The sequence below is a fragment of the Papaver somniferum genome, unplaced genomic scaffold (assembly GCF_003573695.1).
Source record: "Papaver somniferum cultivar HN1 unplaced genomic scaffold, ASM357369v1 unplaced-scaffold_137, whole genome shotgun sequence".
In the NCBI taxonomy this organism is placed as follows: Eukaryota; Viridiplantae; Streptophyta; class Magnoliopsida; order Ranunculales; family Papaveraceae; genus Papaver; species Papaver somniferum.
In genome coordinates this window covers 1,945,119-1,963,244 of record NW_020622934.1, presented here as the reverse complement: position 1 = coordinate 1,963,244, position 18,126 = coordinate 1,945,119, and the positions used below count along the sequence as shown (strand labels likewise).

Here is an 18,126-nt window from a genome sequence, read left to right as displayed (position 1 = left end):
AAGGGCAAAAAAAACCTGTCGAACTGACTCTATAAAATCACAACTGTTGCATTAGGTTTCAAAATTTTAAGTTTAAAAATTCATCTAGGTTCTTCCCTTTTGCAGCCAGCAAACGTATTGAAGAATATTTTGACTCAGAATATTCAATCTATATTATTTTGAGAAAGAATTCACAAGGATAAGTTAGGTAATGGTGAGTATAAAATCTGTTGGCCACAGCCTGGTCGGGTGTCTCTAGGTATCAGGTAAATTGCAGCATAAAAAGATGTACAAGATCTAGACTCAAGATTAGCATTCACGAGTGCAGAAAATCATAAACCAACTAGTACGTTTTATTCACCAATATCAGCCACATATCATCATGCTCTTGACAGAAGCGGGACGTGCAAGCTCTACAGATACTGACACATGAGCTTTCTTTATACTAAAAGAAGCAGTAGATCAGGTTCAACAGTTTAATGCTCACAGAATTAAAAGATCTCATTCAAGATCAAAGTTTAAAGTAAAGCTATCACTGAGTATTTGCAAGATATAAGCGGAAAAGTATAAAAGACTGATAATACTTATCCTTGCTAATCAACCATATATGCATGAGGTTCTTTATATCGAGCTAGACATGAATCAACATCCGCTCACAACATCTGTAGTTCAAGGCTTACTGTATCTGGAGTTACCAGACTGCCAATGCTTTACCAGAGCTATGATGAAGGTTTTTAAACATGTGTGGATATTGAATAAGCTCGGATAAAATCCTGCCAAGATCAACTGCAATTTTGTGATATAATATAAAAGAAAATGTAACGAAGAGAAGTGAGAGCTTAGTCTTGTAGTAATTTGCCAGTATTTTGCGGAGAATTCTTGTCCAACAGCTAGTAGTCCAAATAAAGAAAGAGCAGTAGGCTCCTAGCGGCAACAATAGTCAATGCTTAACAATCAGCTCGTAGCCACTCTGGGAAAGCATCCTCACTGATCTCCACCATCAACAGCCACAATTTAGGCCTCCGTCATTTTTAATACATCATCACAGCATCAACAATATTCACATAACGTAGCAGCAACTTATCTTGTTGGGAAACGCGGACATCATGGACCAAAACTCGACCCAAAAACTTTACAGACTCTAGATGCTTCTCTTGTTCCTTCATATACGTCCAGCACCTCTCTTATCCTTCGTTAACGATTTTTAGTGTGCTATCTGTGGTCCTGTGAGCATCAGAGGGTGATGGAAAAGTGGCGCTGATGCACTTGAATGACGCTGATGAGCTTTACATAAGCTGCTCCTCGCAGGTTGATGATGACAGGTGAAGCTGAAGTGCAATTCCCTGAACAACAATTCCAGGCAATTCTTAGTCTCCCTTTTGAGCTCGATTCTTTCACAAGTGCTGATGACAGGTGATGCTTCTCTATGAAATTTCAATTAATTGAAACATCAGTTGGTAGTCCTCATTAGGCAGCAGGTTGAAGTTTCATTCAAGAGACCTTTGTTACTGATTTTGGGCATAGAAACCAAACTTCCTTGATTAGTTATTGCAGTTCATCATTGAATGCTTCATTTCAGCTAGGGAAAATATTCAGTCATGGATGTAAGTATAGATCATGTGAAATATCAATAGTATGTCAAGTTCAAAACGATCTCAAAATTGATGTGTAGTGATTATAAATTAGACGTTTGATTTAATTGTCATTAAGAATCGAAACATCGATCAAATTTTAGTTGTAAACCCCTAAAAATTTGGTAAAATTCATAAAGAACTCTGCAAAATTCATAACGAACTGAAGATCACATATCTGAATTTCAATTGTAAATCGAATGAAGGATTTGATTATAAATCAAAGCTATAGACCCGTTAAGATATAGAAAGAAACTTATCTTTGTTGTGTTAGCCACGCAATTGTGTACAAGCGAATGAGAGGGAGGCAATGTTGATGTAGCTTGATGCAATCAGATGAGGGTGAGGCGGCTTCCAGTGTCACTCGGCTTAGGTGATCGAAAAGAACAAAGCTGCTCGGAAGATTGGAAGATAAAATGCGTAAGTAACCGCTGATCATGGGTTAAGCGGATAGAGAGTTGTACAAACAGCTAGTGTTTGAACACTGGAAAACTCTTCTCCGTGGAATTTGTACAAATATTTGGTGTGAGAGCATCAATTCCTCACTGTTCCGGCTCTTCTCTATTAAATTGAGACTAAATGTTGTCCAATCATGAATCAAAAAGGTATCAAAATCATTGAAGTGATTTAAAGATTACACTCGCAATAAATTTAAACAAGAATCACTAATCAACACAGATTTTGTTTTTTGAAATTTGTTTTAACAATCAATTAATAATCACAATCTGACTGAGAGATGAAGGAAGAGGGTGAAACTCATCTTTATATTGTTTAATCCTGACACCCTCGAAATTTGTTTTCGATGAAAGATCACCCGGGTTGATCTTGGTGTAGATATTCTCCGGATTCAAGGTGGTAATGGTTGCGGCTGCTCTTGTAGCTTCTACTGATGTTGGGAGGCGACGATTTGTTGCTAAGACTGTGTTGGCGGAGCTTCGAAAACTATTGTGGATGGTTGCGGATAAGAGTAGAATGGAAACTCCGGATATCGTGGTCTCGAGGTGTACTGGTAACGACTACGGACGATAGACACAGGTGTAATTGTAATTGCCGGCTGGGAGGGATGACGCGGCTTATGGTTGTCGGTGTAATTGTCGGCTGGGGATGACGCGGCTTGCGGTTGTTGGTGTGATTGCCGGCTGAGAGAGATGACGCGGCTTGCGATTGTCGTTGCAGATTAAACTAATAACGCCTGAGGATGATAGATGAGAGATAGGCTCGGATGTGGAGAGTAAGGGGAGACTCGTGAGAGAAAAGAAACATACTGTGAGAATTGAGCGGATGGGTCTTGCTGGTCGAGAAACTATACCTCTCCTACTGTGGTCACAATGTTGATAAGGTAAAAATGGGAAGGAGAAGCAAGTCCAAACCACGGCAATCCCATCCCTTTGGAGATAAAGAGAGAATAGATCAACCAAGAATGTATTTCTAAATATCCTTTCTTTCCTTTTATAATAATCTCTCCTCCTCCTCTTATGAAGAAGCACTCATAAGATCAATATATTACAAAACTACCATTTTCTTTCCTTTAAGTTATTAGTAAACTCTAAGAGGCTTTCCTTCTTCCTTGGATTAAGGCCCAACTAAACCAACATGCTCTCTTATGAGCTAGAGCTATCCCAACCTTGTGGGTTAGGTCTAGTCCTCAGGTCTCTCTATCCTAAAAGGAATCTTTAATAGGTTAAGGGGACTCCTTTTCTAAGGATAATTATTTTCATGTATCAACATTCCCGTCAAAACATAAATTCAAAAGGTTCAAGATGAGGTTGCCCCTTATCCAATAATGCTGGGTGCCCCTTAGTAAATTTTGGGTTTCTTTTAGCAAATTCATTGGGTGTTTTTTTCATTATTTCTGGGACGTTTTAAACACAATTCTGGGGGTTCCCTAAGCCAAAGTTGGGGTGCCTTTAACCTTTATGGGTCAATTTCTTTACAAAAACTTATTTCTCCAAAAATACATGCAAAGACACAAAATACCAAAATAAGTACAAATATGGGAACTAACAACATAAAAAATTGATAGCAAAATAGACACATAAATGACGTCTATCACCAAACATATGAGGAGTCACAAATATAAGCAGATGAAGTTGTATTATTATTCAAGTTCAAAGCAATTACACTAAGCTTAATCATATTTTCAGTGACATAACCCTTTCCTACAAATACACCACCTTTAGTGATTACAACATTATTAGACTCAACAAAAATTCTAAAACCTTTCCCAAGTAAGATGGTATCCGAGATAAGATTCATGTATATGTAGGGACGTGATACACGTAATTCAATGCGAGAGTTTTTCCTGAAGTGAACTTCAATTCAACCTTTCCTTTTCCCACCACTTTCGCGGTTCCCATAAACAATTTCTCATGAACTCCTACTTTGACATAGGAGGATAAAGCATCTCTAAACAATTTCTCATCAACTCCTACTTTGACATAGGAGGATAAAGCATCTCTGAACTTGCAGACATGCCTGGTGGCTCCGGAATCTAACCAAACCACATGCAACGGACCGGAAAATTTTCCCTCTAGCGGGTCGGAATTGAACCCATCCACCAGGGCTAAACCCCCTCTGTCACTCGAAAATATAAAACGGTACATAAAATGCAAAACAGAATGAATTTATTCAAAAATAATGTATTAAAGGGTATGATTTTTCAGTGTCAGTTAAACAGAAGAAACAAAGATACTAAAATGATGGAGAAAAATATGTATTTCCTTGTACATAATTCTTACACAGCAAAAGCAAATTTCATGGTATTTATTAGTTGAAATTTAACAATTTCTTAAAGTAGAAATTGGAAGGAGTAGAAATATATAAAACTCGACCTCTTGATGCAGTAAAATTCGACGACATAAAATGTTCCAAACAGATAAACATACTCATAATATATACGAACTGAAACTGAAATACTTTCAAGCAAACTGAACAGTGCTTCATAACATTCCCAATCCCACCTATTACTATGCCATGACATATACATATATAAAGACAACAAAGTAAATACCAACTTTGCATCTCTAGATTCGCTGCCGCAAGCTTCCTGTAACTTACTACTCCAGGATAAATCCTATCTTTGTGGAAAACAAAACAAAACAGGGTGAGCCACATCCCAGTAAGGGATATAACGACAATCTATGCCAGGAGATAAACAAATAAGATACCAACAGCTAAAAGCATCAAACTACAATGTGAAATTCGTAATTAAATGTAAAACAGTTGTCCATAAACATTTGTAAGCTGCCCTTCAACTAAATTCAGATAAAATTACTCCACTATTTCCAAGGCCAGCGCCAACGTCATCCGACACCAGCCACTGTTATCAAACAAACGGTCTTCCGGGTTGCCATCCGTAGATGGGGTGCCAATTAAGGCATGACGGTCCTATAGTAAAGATTACTAGTTTCCAAATCAAATCAGTTGACATCAAGGAAACCTCCAGAAACCAAGTTATGAAAATTCCATAAATCCATAACTAAAAGCTTACATAAATGTAATGTTGGCAGCATTGTTAAAACCTTACCAGAAAATTATTTTTGCAATCAAAATTAGATTCAGAACACACGCCACTTACCGAGAAGTATGCATTTTCATGTCCAAAGATAAGGGAATCTAGAACCCATAGACAAATGATCAAATTTAAGTGGCTTAAACACCAAGAGCAAAGTCAATGATAGTTCTTAAAAGGTGAGCCAGAGTGCTAGCCGAAGTGGATGTTGATACTTACCATGCTAGTAAAAAGGAATTTTATATCATGGAATAGAAAGGCAATATGGCAGGAAATTTAAACAACACGAGCATAAGACCCAAATCGTAATTTTGTGATATTCCAAAGTTTTCAGTTTCAACAGGCTTAAATCAAAGTTTTGTACAAAATTCAATATGTGATGCAATTCGACAAATTTGGTATCGTTTGAAACTTGAGAAAGCTCTCTTTTAACTTAAAAGTAAAATACAAGAGTAACAAGGTTGGTACCTGTGCTGAAAGGTCATGATAAAATAGATTACAAATTACATTTTTCAAAAAGTTGCAGTTTCGGTAATCTATAATCAAAAAAATTGTATAAAATTCATTTAGCAACGAAATTAAGAAAATCTTGTCTCATCGTAAACCTGAGAAATAAATCTTCAACAGAAAAATGAAGTCCCAAAGTAAAAAAGTTTGTGGCTGTGTCGAAAGCTCTCGATAAGACAGGACATGAATCATGTTTTCAGGAAATTTCAGTTTCGGTAGTCTCCATTCAAAAATTGACACAAAATTCATTAAGCAATGAAATAAAGCAAATATGGTCTCATTGTAAACCTGAGAAATATATCTTCAACATAAAAGTTTCCAAATCAAATCAGTTGACGACAAGGAAACCTCCAGAAATCAAGTTATGAAAACCCCATAAATCCATAACTAAAAGCTTACATAAATGTAATGTTGGCAGCATTCTTAAAACCTTACCAGTAAATTATTTTTTCAATCAAAAATAGATTAAGAACATACGCCACTTACCGAGAAGTATGCATTTTCATGTCCAAAGATAAGGGAATCCAAAACCCATAGACAAATGATCAAATTTAAGTGGCATAAACACCAAGAGCAAAGTCAATGATAGTTCTTAAAAGGTGAGCCAGATTGCTAGCGAAAGTGGATGTTGATACTTACCATGCTAGTAAAAAGGAATTTTACATCATGGAATAGAAAGGCAATATGGCAGGAATTTAAACAACAAGAGCATAAGACCCACATCATAATTTTGTGATATTCCAAAGCTTTCAGTTTCAACAGGCTTAAATCAAAGTTTTGTACAAAATTCAATATGTGATGCAATTCGACAAATTTGGTATCGTTTGAAACGTGAGAAAGCACTCTTTTAACTTAAAAGTAAAATATAGGAGTAACAAGGTTGGTACCTGTGTTGAAAGGTCATGATAAAATAGATTACAAATTACATTTTTCAAAAAGTTGCATTTTCGGTAATCTATAATCAAAAAAATTGTATAAAACTCATTTAGCAACGAAATTAAGAAAATCTTGTCTCATCATAAACCTGAGAAATTAATCAACACAAAAATGAAGTCCCAGAGTAAAAAAGTTTGTAGCTGTGTCGAAAGGTCTCGACAAGACAGGACATGAATCATGTTTTCAGGAAATTTCAGTTTCGGTAGTCTCCCTTCAAAAATTGACACAAAATTCATTAAGCAATGAAATAAAGCAAATATGGTCTCATTGTAAACCTGAGAAATATATCTTCAACATAAAAATGAAGTCCCAAAGTAAAAAGGTTTGTGGCTGTGTCGAAAGGTCTCGAAAAGACAGGACAAGAATCATGTTTTCAGGAAATTTCAGTTTCGATAGTCTCCATTCAAAAATTCACACAAAATTCATTAAGCAATGAAATTAAGCAAATTATATCTCACCGGAAAGCTGTGGAAACCCTCTTTAAAATAAAAATGATAAGCAACAACAAATATTTTCGTAGCTGTGCTGAAAAGTTTCTACAAAAGAGGACAGCAGCATTAAGTTCAGAAAATTTCCAGTTTCGTAAGTCTCTAATCGAAAATTCGCGTAAAATTCATTAGGTGATAAATTTCAGAAAATTTGGTCTTGTTGAAAAGCTAAGAAAAGCCTCTATAACATAAAGATGATAAACAAAGTAATAAGATGCATAGTTATGTCGAAAGTCCCAACAAAACATGACCAAAATCACGTTTTCAGAGATCTAGGGTTCTTTTCACAAACATTCCATGTGTTGTATTTGAAACTCAAATTGGGGACTTGAATTTTGGTGAAAATCATAAGTTAACTAAATTCAAACCCTCCCTAATCTTCAAGAATGAAATAAGTATCTTCGTATATTGTAAATTTTACAAACCCATTCAAAACCAACACCAAATCATGGATTTTGAACTAAGTTAGGGCAAGTATCAACCACACCACTTTGATTAGGTTTTTAAAATTGATAAGGAATATATATCTCAAATACTTTCTCAGCAAAGCAAACCCATTTCATCAGAAACATGCTTTTTAAAATGATGTGATATCATTTTAAGAATCAGAAATCAAGATGCACAATTTCAACACTAAATCAAATTGAAAGGAAACACCCCCTACCTTAAACCAAAATCAAGACAAACCACAGCAAATCCGAGCACCAACCTTCATAAGAATAAGAGGGGATTTACTGAAAAGTTGAATTGAAATTAAACCGAAATCAGTCACAACTGAAATTGGTATAAGAAGGAAAAATAAATAAATATAAGAGAAAAACGTTACCTTATACTCGAGATGATCCAAATAGCAGTTCACAAGTGGGTTTTTGAGTGTTTAAAGAAACAATGATTTTAATTTTTCTTTTCATCAAAAGAGAGGGAGAGCAAAAGGAACTAAAGAAAGACAAAAACAAGGAAGAGATTGTTTTGTTCTTGGATAGAATTTTAAATGATGAAAATTTCCCCAGCTGCTTATGTCTGTCAAGTGGCACACATGCTCAAATCCTGTAGCGTTTTCAAATTATACATCTTACTATCTTAGTACCACTAAGGGATGTCTTATTTGGTTTAACCACCCAATGGTTTAGGGCACTCTCTACTCGAATGAGTTAGACTCGGGTTTAACGCAAGAGAAATTCTTGGAGTGTTACACCACCAGTCTCTCACATTAATCAAATTAGAGACAACGTTGACTTCAGAAACCATGTCAGTATAATAACCAAATTCATCTACTATATTTGTCTTATTTTTCTTTTTCGGATCATTTTTTGTCTTTTTAGCTCTACAGTCTTTAGCCATATGTCCAGGTTTACCACAATTATATCAGTTACCTTTGATGGTTTTTTTAGAGATACAACCCTTAGGTTTAAGATGGTTACATTTGGAGTTACGACGTTTGTTACCATTTTTGTTGGATTCAAATTTTCCATCATGTTGTTTCTTTGGTGCAGCATTATCATCTAGGATATGAGCTTTGTTGGACATGTCTTTGCTCAAAAACAAGTTTTTGTCTTTGTAGCACAATAGTTCCTCAACTTGAATCCTTTTCCCCAACTCTATCATGGTGATTTCACGAATCTTGTGTCACAGCCTCCTTTTGTACTCAGTCCACGAAGGTGGAAGTTTTTCGATAACTATAGATACTTGGAAATCTTCATCAATAACCATGCCTTCAGCAAGAATTTCATTGATAATTAACTGAAGTTCCATGAGTTAATCAACCACAAATTTTTTATCATTCATTTTGTATTCAAGGAACCTAGCCACCAAGAACTTCTTGCTTCCAGCAGCCTCAGCAAGATATTTTTCTTCCAAGGCTTCCCATAAATCAAAAGCGGTAAAATTCTCTTTTGCATTATAAAAATCATATTGTGAATCATCCATGCAGTTAACTATATGATTTTTACAGATATAAGTCTTCTTAGTCCACCTATCCAGTCTATCTTCATAACCACGGTCATGAAGCCTTTTTGAGGGTTTTCTCAAAGCAACTTCATCTAATCTTTGGTCTTTGAGAAAAAATAACATTTTCAATTTCTAACGTTTAAAATCTTTTCCACTAAACTTAGTAGGTTTGTCGAAAATACGTTTCCCATTCTTGTTACAGAAAATTAAATTAATAAGGTATTGTCTTTAGATTATTGGTGTTAGAGCACTGCTCGGTTGAACTCGCAAGCGTTGCTATCTCAAGCTTGTTTTTCAAGTTTAGTTGTCAAAACTATAAGGCTTTTTTTATAGTCTACTTATAGCTATGTCTCGGATTAGGATAGAATGTGCAGTTGAGCTTTAGAGTTCATGGCGTTCATCGATTGAAGACGAAGAACTACTAAGGGGAGCTTGTGGAACTTCATCAACAAAAGGTATGTGGAGACTTGAACTCATCTATCACTCAGAAGTATATTTCTATTCTATCTCCTATTGAGACAAAAGTCGTATAGCTATATAGATATTTCGAGCTGAATTTAACTCGCTTACATATTTCTCGAAAAATGTGTTGGTAAGCTTTCGTTTTAACCAAGTTCATCTTTTATTCTTGACGAAAGTCAAAAGATGATCATGTGAAAATCGCCTGGTAACATCTTACATGATTTATGTGAGACAGTCATTTGATGTAGACTCAGAATGTTTTGTATTGATCTATCGATCACTTGAAAATTGCTTTGAAGCTAATAGTTTGTGTGAGACATCTATTACCGTCTTCTAAGAATTAGGTGAATCATCCAAAAAGAAATGAAAATAACATAAAAGTGAAGTGTACAAGTGGAGAAGGGCCAAAGACCAAGTGGAATTTCTTGTCATAATATTGAAGAGGATGAAGAGACGAAGCCAACGGCGAAAGAATAATGTCAATTTGACGTCTTATGAAGAAGTTATGTGTGAGGCAAGAAGTTAAGCTTGTCGGTTCTCTGAAACTAACAGTTGAACAGTTTTACTAAAGGCACCATGTTTCTATTAGTGGCTTCCAGCTACTTCCCCATCTCCTGACACGACAGTGAAGTTGAGAAAGGAATATGGAGAAACAAGTTGAGACTCTGGTTGTTGTCGAACTTCTATTGACGAGACAACTTAGGTTTACGAGGGAAGAGAAGATATGGGAGTGATCTTCGAGTTAGAGTGGTTAAATGACTTGGGTCATTGTCTAATTTTGATAGGTCAGGGTGTAGGTAGAAGTCAAGTATAGACGACATGGGTGACGATATAGTTGGTGTTGGTCTCTATCATTGATAGAGACGATGAAGTGTGGCGATGACGAGCCGGATATGGTGGTAGTGACGAAGAGTTGTCGTAAGACAAAGTGGAATGAGTAGTCGAGCTCGAATCTAGTGGTGGACGATGGCAGTATTGACGAAAATAATGATCGGCAATGGTCTAGCAGTTGGTGTTGTTCAATATTGCTAGGAAGAGCTTGGCAGAGATGGAGGTGCTGCTGGTAGTCGATGGAGTCGAGACAGTAGCTGCGGTGATTTATGGCATGCCAGTGATATATCAGTGGGTGTATATTTGGGTTGCCGTTAATGGAGTTTGAACGGGAAAATAGAGAAGTGGGTTGATGGCTGGCTAGCAGTCCCGTTGCCAATAATGAAGTTGTTGAACATAAATTCACATTGTTACTGCCGATGAATAATGGTGACAAAAATGATGGTACTGTTGTTGCGGTGGTGATTAATCGATGGCTACTGGTTCTATTGATGGAATGAAGTTGTATTGCTGATGTTTGAAAAAAAACAAGTTTTGTCTTTAAACTAAAATACATGACCCATGATTTGATCCCTAGACCTATTGCTCATTATATATTTTTTTGTGTGTGTGAATAGATAAAACATTAGTCTCAAATATACTAAAATCTTAAGAGTTGTTACACTTAAATACCATTGGTTTTGGATAAAGGGCATGGCCATTTGGATCTACACATTTTTGTGTGAGGGCACGCACGCCTCCGCCGTCCGGGATCGGGTGTGAGTTTGGGTTTGGGTTCATTCATTATATCCTATCTTTTTGCTAAAATTTTTGGTACGTGTTTTCCACACAGGTACATGATTTCTCACAGGATGTTACGCGAGAAGAATCTTTTCGTCTCTTTTCTGTCAGCTTTGTCAGTGCACGTGAGAATCTACTCAGTCTTTGTCTGGGTATTCTTGTTTATAACGTTTTGAAAATTATAAAAGAAACCTTCAGCTTATTTTGAAAGTACAGAAACAAAAACAGCTTCTACTTCTCCTCTTTTCTTTCTCTGTTTTCCTGTGACTGTTTTTGATGACTGTAACCATTTGAGTTTACTATTTTACATTACTGCCAAGCTCTTAGAGTATTTTCTTTGTGTGCTACACTGAGAAATACTATCAATAGATGTATCATGGAGGCAACTCGTTAATGGCTATAGCATCTCTCTGTTTAAAGGAGTAGCAGGCGATATTGTCTTTAGGTCAGCGGATCTCATACGTGCCTCTATTATTTCCTGCTATAATTATCGTTGCAGCATCCGAAACATCCATCAAGCGTCGGGTACGCATACTAAATTCTCGGACCTGAACTGTTAAGCCAGTACGCATACGGGTATGCATATTAAGTTCCCGGACTTCAACTGTTAAACAATTACTCATACGGGTATGCATACTATGGTTCCCGGACTTGGAGTAACTTGCAACAGTTAGCATACAAGTACGCATATTTTCAAGTGATCAAATGGTTGGTTCAAATTTGTAGTATGGCAAAAACTGATTCTGCTGAAAATGGTAGGTTGATGAGAATCAAGTCTAAACCCTAAACAAATGTACTGCATCCACTCTTCTCTACTTACCAACTATCCACTCTTCCTGAAACTTTATCATAATGGGTGTGTTGCACACCACATATTGTAGACCGCCAAACTAATACCCTGATGAGCATCCTCCATTTGTGACATTACTGATGTCTCGAGTGAAAATATATAAAAGAAGTCGACCTGCATGACTAGGTTGATAATCAATGTTAATAACAATAATGATAATCAGAGTAATGATAAAGATAATAATAGTAGTACTAAAAAACAATGTTAACACCCTAGTATCATATTGAACTTAAACTTAATTAAGATCTCATTAGTAGATATATAACGATAAAAATAACAATTATGATCAAATAATTATGGAATTATTAATAACTATCTATTGTAAAGCTATGTCACTAAAATAACGACATAATAGAACTACATTTTTGCGTTTAAACCAGATGGTTAAAGCAAGAATTATTAGGGTTAGATTTAATAATTTAATGACATTGCATAGAATAAAAAGATTAGACTTGTTAGTAATATTATACCGATTACCTAGTCAAATATATGATTTAATGAAAAACATGAAGAGGTAATAATAGTATTTTGATTTTTTAGAACTATATTAGACTTCAAATTTACCTTAAATTATTTCGTATATTAATAGGGCACTTTATAGTGATAAAAAAACTAAAGACTACTGGGATATATTAAATTTTTATGTAGCTCAAATTTTGGCCACATTAAATTACCAACGCCAGAATATTCAATAATGTATAATATACGGATTCAATAAGAATACATAAAATCAATCACGTCAATCATTACGAGAATGTAAACCATAACTAGAGGACTAAGACTTAGTGTATCAGAAATATATTTCTTTCTCATTTAACTTTAGTTTGATAATATATTGTTTCGAACTCATTTAGAATGAGTTGAATTTCGCACATTTATAAGTATGGACAGTTGTTACAGTGAGAGGTAGATGGATCTGATTTTCGAGGACGAAAATTCTTATAAGGTAGGCAGAATGTAAGGATTCACAAGCTCGTCAGCGCTATTTGAATGGTCAAGAGATGATCAAGAGGCGACTTAACCACTAATGACTCGATTAATCAATATGAACATTAATTAATAGGAATTAATCTAACTATGATCTGGAAATGAAACTATTATCATTGGATAGATCTCGAAAACTTATGCGAAATGGACTACTCGAATGCGTCATTCGGATACATGGTGACGAAGAAATCATCTGAATTGTAAGAAGGCTAAAATAGTCATTTACCGATGAATGCGATTAGGGAAACGAGGTTATTTACTATAAGCACTCGGGATGCCCATAACCAAATGAATGGGTGCCTTAGTAATTCTATTTTGGTTTTATACCAAAATTGGTCAAGGATAAACCATTCTTATCTTTTTCCTCGTTCTTATTTCTTCTTCTTCTTTTTATTCTCTTCTTCTTATTCTTCCTGAGAGAGATTTATGAGTTGCGAATGAGAATTGATTGAAGAAACTCGGTGATGGAGTTGCATAGATGAAGGGGGAGTCGATTTTATTGTTGATTAAACTCAAGGGGAAGAACAAAAGATGAATTAGAGAAAGAAATTAGGTTTTCTGTGATATGGATGATAAATTGATGTTGAAACTGATAAACCAAGCATGGGTTTGAAGAACATGCTCTAATGAGGAAGATTATTAAGTCAATTTGAGGGTTTGGTTATGTCACAGTGTGACAGTTAGCTTATTTACTACATGGTAGTTAAGTTATTACTAGTGAGTCTGTTGTTAGTAATTCATGCGAGTTCCCGATAGAGTGTTGATTGGAGGAATGGGATTGTGACACGTGTGTGGCATCCATTGCGTCTTAGCTGGGGTTATTGATTGGTATTTAATCCTGTAAAAGAAAATCTCCTCTATCAATCTGAACATTAATGAAGTTTTACTTCTTTGGCTGCGCTATTTAGCACAGATTTAGGTCTAAGTTTGATTCAGGAGGTGATTCATTACCATTTTTACCCAAATATCATACATTTGTTTGTCTAATTGTTGTCATTATGCAACATTTGGCATCAGAGCCATTTCATTCAGCTCAAATCGATCCAAAAATATTTTTTTCATCATGACCTTAAAGGAGGTTGAAGCTAATGTAGAACAAATCAGAGGATCTTACGATAAAATCACTATAGAGATGACCGACGTAAAGGGAGCAATCAATACTCTGAATAAGAAGTTTGATACCCTGTTGAAGTTTTTAGAGAAACCCCATCACACTCCTGAGAAACAAATTGGAACTCAATCTGAAGCGAGTGATGCTCATTCTGCCCATCTTAACACTCCACCGTTCTATTCTAATCACCATTATAGAGTTCCAAAATTAGATTTTCCGCGATTTGATGGTGACAATACTAGGGTATGGATTCAGAAGAGTGAAAGGTACTTTCAACTCAACAATATTTAAAACCATCTGAAAGTCAATATTGTTTCTATTTACTTAGAAGGTAAGGCCGAAAAATGGTTATAAATTTTCAAGTCAATAGAAATCGCATTACATGGTCAGATCTAGCTACACATTTAATTGCAATATTTGAAAATCCAGTTGAGGAAAATTTTGTGGGTAGCTTCAACAAACTGATTCAAAGCTCCACAGTTGATGATTATTATGAACAGTTTGAATCTCTAAAAGCCTTAATATTAAACATGAATCCCTCTCTTACTGAGGCATATTTTGTTATGAGCTTTCTTAGTGGTCTTAAGGAAGAAATTGGCAAACCTGTATCCATGTTTCAGCATGAGACTCTTACTGAAGCCTTCTCACTAGCCAGATTACAAGAACATAAAGTCAATCTTGCAGCTTCAGCTACAAAACCATTCACTAGATCCTTCAATACATCATTTACTTCTAACAGACAATATTCTTCACCATCTTTTCCCCCCAAGCCCATCCTCACTTCCCCTAAATCCACACCTCAAACACCAAAGTCTTTTTTTCCTCAATACAAACCTACCACTGCAAGTCCTACAATTAAAAGACTCACTCCAGAGGAAATGCAGAAAATAAGAGATCAAGGACTTTGTTATAATTGTGATGTTGTTTATTAACCAGGCCATATTTGCAAAGGCAAGCAAAATATATTCATGTTACAAATGGAACCTTTTGATTCACAAGACATAGATGAAGAGAAAGAAGTTCCTGAAGAGGTTGTTGATTCACCAATTCAATCTTACATGGAAATCTCATTACATGCTCTCACAGGCTCTGCTACAGGGGACACAATAAGAATTCCTGGTATTCTCAATAAGCACAAGGTCTCCATCTTAATTGATTCAGGTAGCACTACTAGCTTTATTGATAGTCCTTTAGCTTCTACCATTAATTGCAACATTAGTCAAACTGCTCCTATGATGGTCATTGTGGCCAATGGAGAAAAAACTGTCAGTACTGGTCTGTGCCCTCAGTTACAATGGAGTATGCAAGGCCATAAGTTTATAGAAGACTTAAGGATTTTACCATTGGGGGGGTGATATTGTACTTGGAGCACACAGGCTCAGGAAATTAAGAGATGTGCTACTTAATTTCTCTAAGATGAGCATCTCTTTCAAGCACCATAATAAGAAGATTACACTCCCAGGTGCTCCTCCAAACACTTCCTTGTTGATGATGAGTGGTGCAGTTGTTAAGAAATTTCTCTCCAAAACCACTCATGGAATTATTGGCCACCTATTTTCTGTTTCTGCCACTCCTATACATACTACAACTCATGCAGCTCTGTCACCCTTATTACAAGAGTTCAATGATATATTTCAAGAACCTACCCAACTTCCCCCTCAAAGAAGTTTGGATCACAAAATTCCATTGCAACCACTTTCAAGTCATGTTAACGAAAGAGCTTACAAATGCCATTACATTCAAAAATCTGCAGTGGAGCAAATTGTACATGAAATGCTTCAATCCGGCATCATTCAACCTAGCCACAGCCTTTTTTCTTCTCCCATACTCTTAGTCAAAAAGAAAGATAATTCATGGAGATTTTGTGTTGATTATAGGAAACTCAACAACATCACCATTAAAGATAAATTTTCCATTCCAATTGTGGATGAATTGTTGGATGAACTGAAAGGAGCAATAATCTTCACTAAGATTGATCTTAGAGCTGGCTATCACCAAATTAGAGTTCATAACTTGGACATCTACAAAACAACATTTAGAACTCATCAAGGGCACTATGAATTCAAGGTTATGCCATTTGGTCTCACAAATGCCCCAGCTACATTCCAGGCATCGATGAATGAAATTTTTTAACCTTATTTGAGAAAGTTTGTTCTGGTTTTCTTTGATGACATCCTTATTTACATCTCCAGCATAGCTGAGCACTTGGAACATTTGAAGATTGTTTTTTCTGTCCTCAGACAACACCAACTATTTCCTAAGTTATCTAAGTGTTGGTTTGGACAACCTTCCTTGGAGTACCTTGGTCATATTATTACAGCTGATGGTGTTTGTGTTGATCCCAATAAGATTGCTTGTATGCAGAATTGGCCAGTACACAAAACCATCATGGAGCTGAGAGGCTTTCTTGGGCTCACTGGTTACTACAGAAAATTTTTAAAAGGGTATGGCTCTATTAGTAAACCACTTACAACTGTCCTCAAGAAAAACTCTTTTTTATAGAGTCCAGCTGCCACCACTGCCTTTGAACAGCTCAAACAAGCTATGACTAATACTCATATTCTACCGTACTTCACCAAGCCATTTATTGTTGGGAGTGATGCTAGTGATAACTGTCTTGGTGCAGTACTACTTCAAGAAGGAAGACTAATTGCCTTCTTCAGCATCAAATACTTTCTTGAGCTCAAGATCTCAAGCACTTTCCACATATGAAAAGGATTTTGTTGCCATTGTCATGGATGTGCAGAGATGGAGACAATACCTGCAAGCCAATAAGTTCATTATTAGAACTGATCACCAGAGTATCAAATACTTTCTTGAGAAAAAGATAACCACTCCTTTACAACAAAGATGGTTGATCAAGATCCTAGCTTTGACTATGATATTCAATACAAAAAGGGTTCTGAAAATGTGGTAGGTGATGTTCTTTCTAGAAGGCCTGATGAATCCAGTTTTTGCCATTCATTAGTTCTCTCTACACCAACATGGGTTCAAGAAGTTATCGACAGCTACATCAATGATGACAAGGCACATCAACTTATTTCACATCTTTCTCTCAATCCTGCCAGTGTTCCACATTTTTCTTGCAAGGATGGTGTTTTGAGATACAAGGACAAATTGTACATTGGAATGGGTGGCAATATCATAAACAACCTTCTTGCATCCCTTCATGCTCCTGCCATTGGTGGCCACTCTGGTATTCAAGAAACTTTTGTTAGAGCCAAAAGTCATTTCTATTGGAAAGGCATGCATAGAGACATTGTGCTCTTTGTTTCTCAATGTGAAGTTTGTCAAAGAAATAAAAGTGACCACACAAATGTTGTTGGATTGCTCCAAACTCTTTCTATTCCTGAGCAATCCTGGCAACACATAACTATGGACTTCAAAGAGGGTTTACCCATCAGCAACAGAAAAAATGTTATCATGGTGATTGTGGATAGATTAACAAAATATGCTCACTTTGTGGCTCTCCAACTCCCTTACACAGCTGCTTCTGTGCCCAAGGCTTTTCTCACTCAAGTATTCAAGTTATATGACCTACCATCCTCCATTGTTTCTGATAGAGACAAAGTCTTCACTATCCATTTTTGGCAAGATTTGTTTAAAGTTTTGGCAACAAGTCTCAACTTGAGCACAGCCTACCATCCTCAAACAGATGGTCAAACTGAAAGAGTTAATGCCTGCTTGGAAACTTGCTTGAGGTGTCTAACAGGTCACAAGCCTAGAAAATGGATTGAGTGGCTAGCTCTGGCTGAATGGTGGTACAATACCATCTATCACACCAGATTGAATATATCTCCATTCCAATCACTTTACGGGTATGTACCTCCTCACTTGGATTTTCCTTCTCAAATTACTACTTCAGTCAGGCAGTGGAAGTTTATCTTAAAAAAAGAGCAGCTCTTCTTGGTATACTTAAAGAATCTCTCCAGAAGGAACAAGAGAGAATGAAACTATATGCTGATCAATCAAGGAAGGATAAGTCTTTTACAGTGGGAGATATGGTTTATTTAAAGCTTCAACCATATAGACAAGCTTCTCTCGTTATGAAGAGCTACTCAAGGAACTGGTGGAACTTCATCGACTAAAAGGTATGTGGAGACTTG

The 18,126-nt window shown here is 36.1% G+C and overlaps 1 long non-coding RNA gene across 1 annotated transcript; it reads right to left on the bottom strand.

Annotated features, from left to right (window-relative positions):
* Nucleotides 1–4,426: 4,426 nt before the first annotated feature.
* LOC113335020 lies at nt 4,427–8,069 on the bottom strand. Its single transcript, XR_003353121.1, has 2 exons — nt 7,879–8,069; nt 4,427–7,786 (listed from the first exon to the last, which is right to left on the bottom strand). It is a non-coding gene; the product is annotated as an uncharacterized LOC113335020 (long non-coding RNA).
* Nucleotides 8,070–18,126: the final 10,057 nt, after the last annotated feature.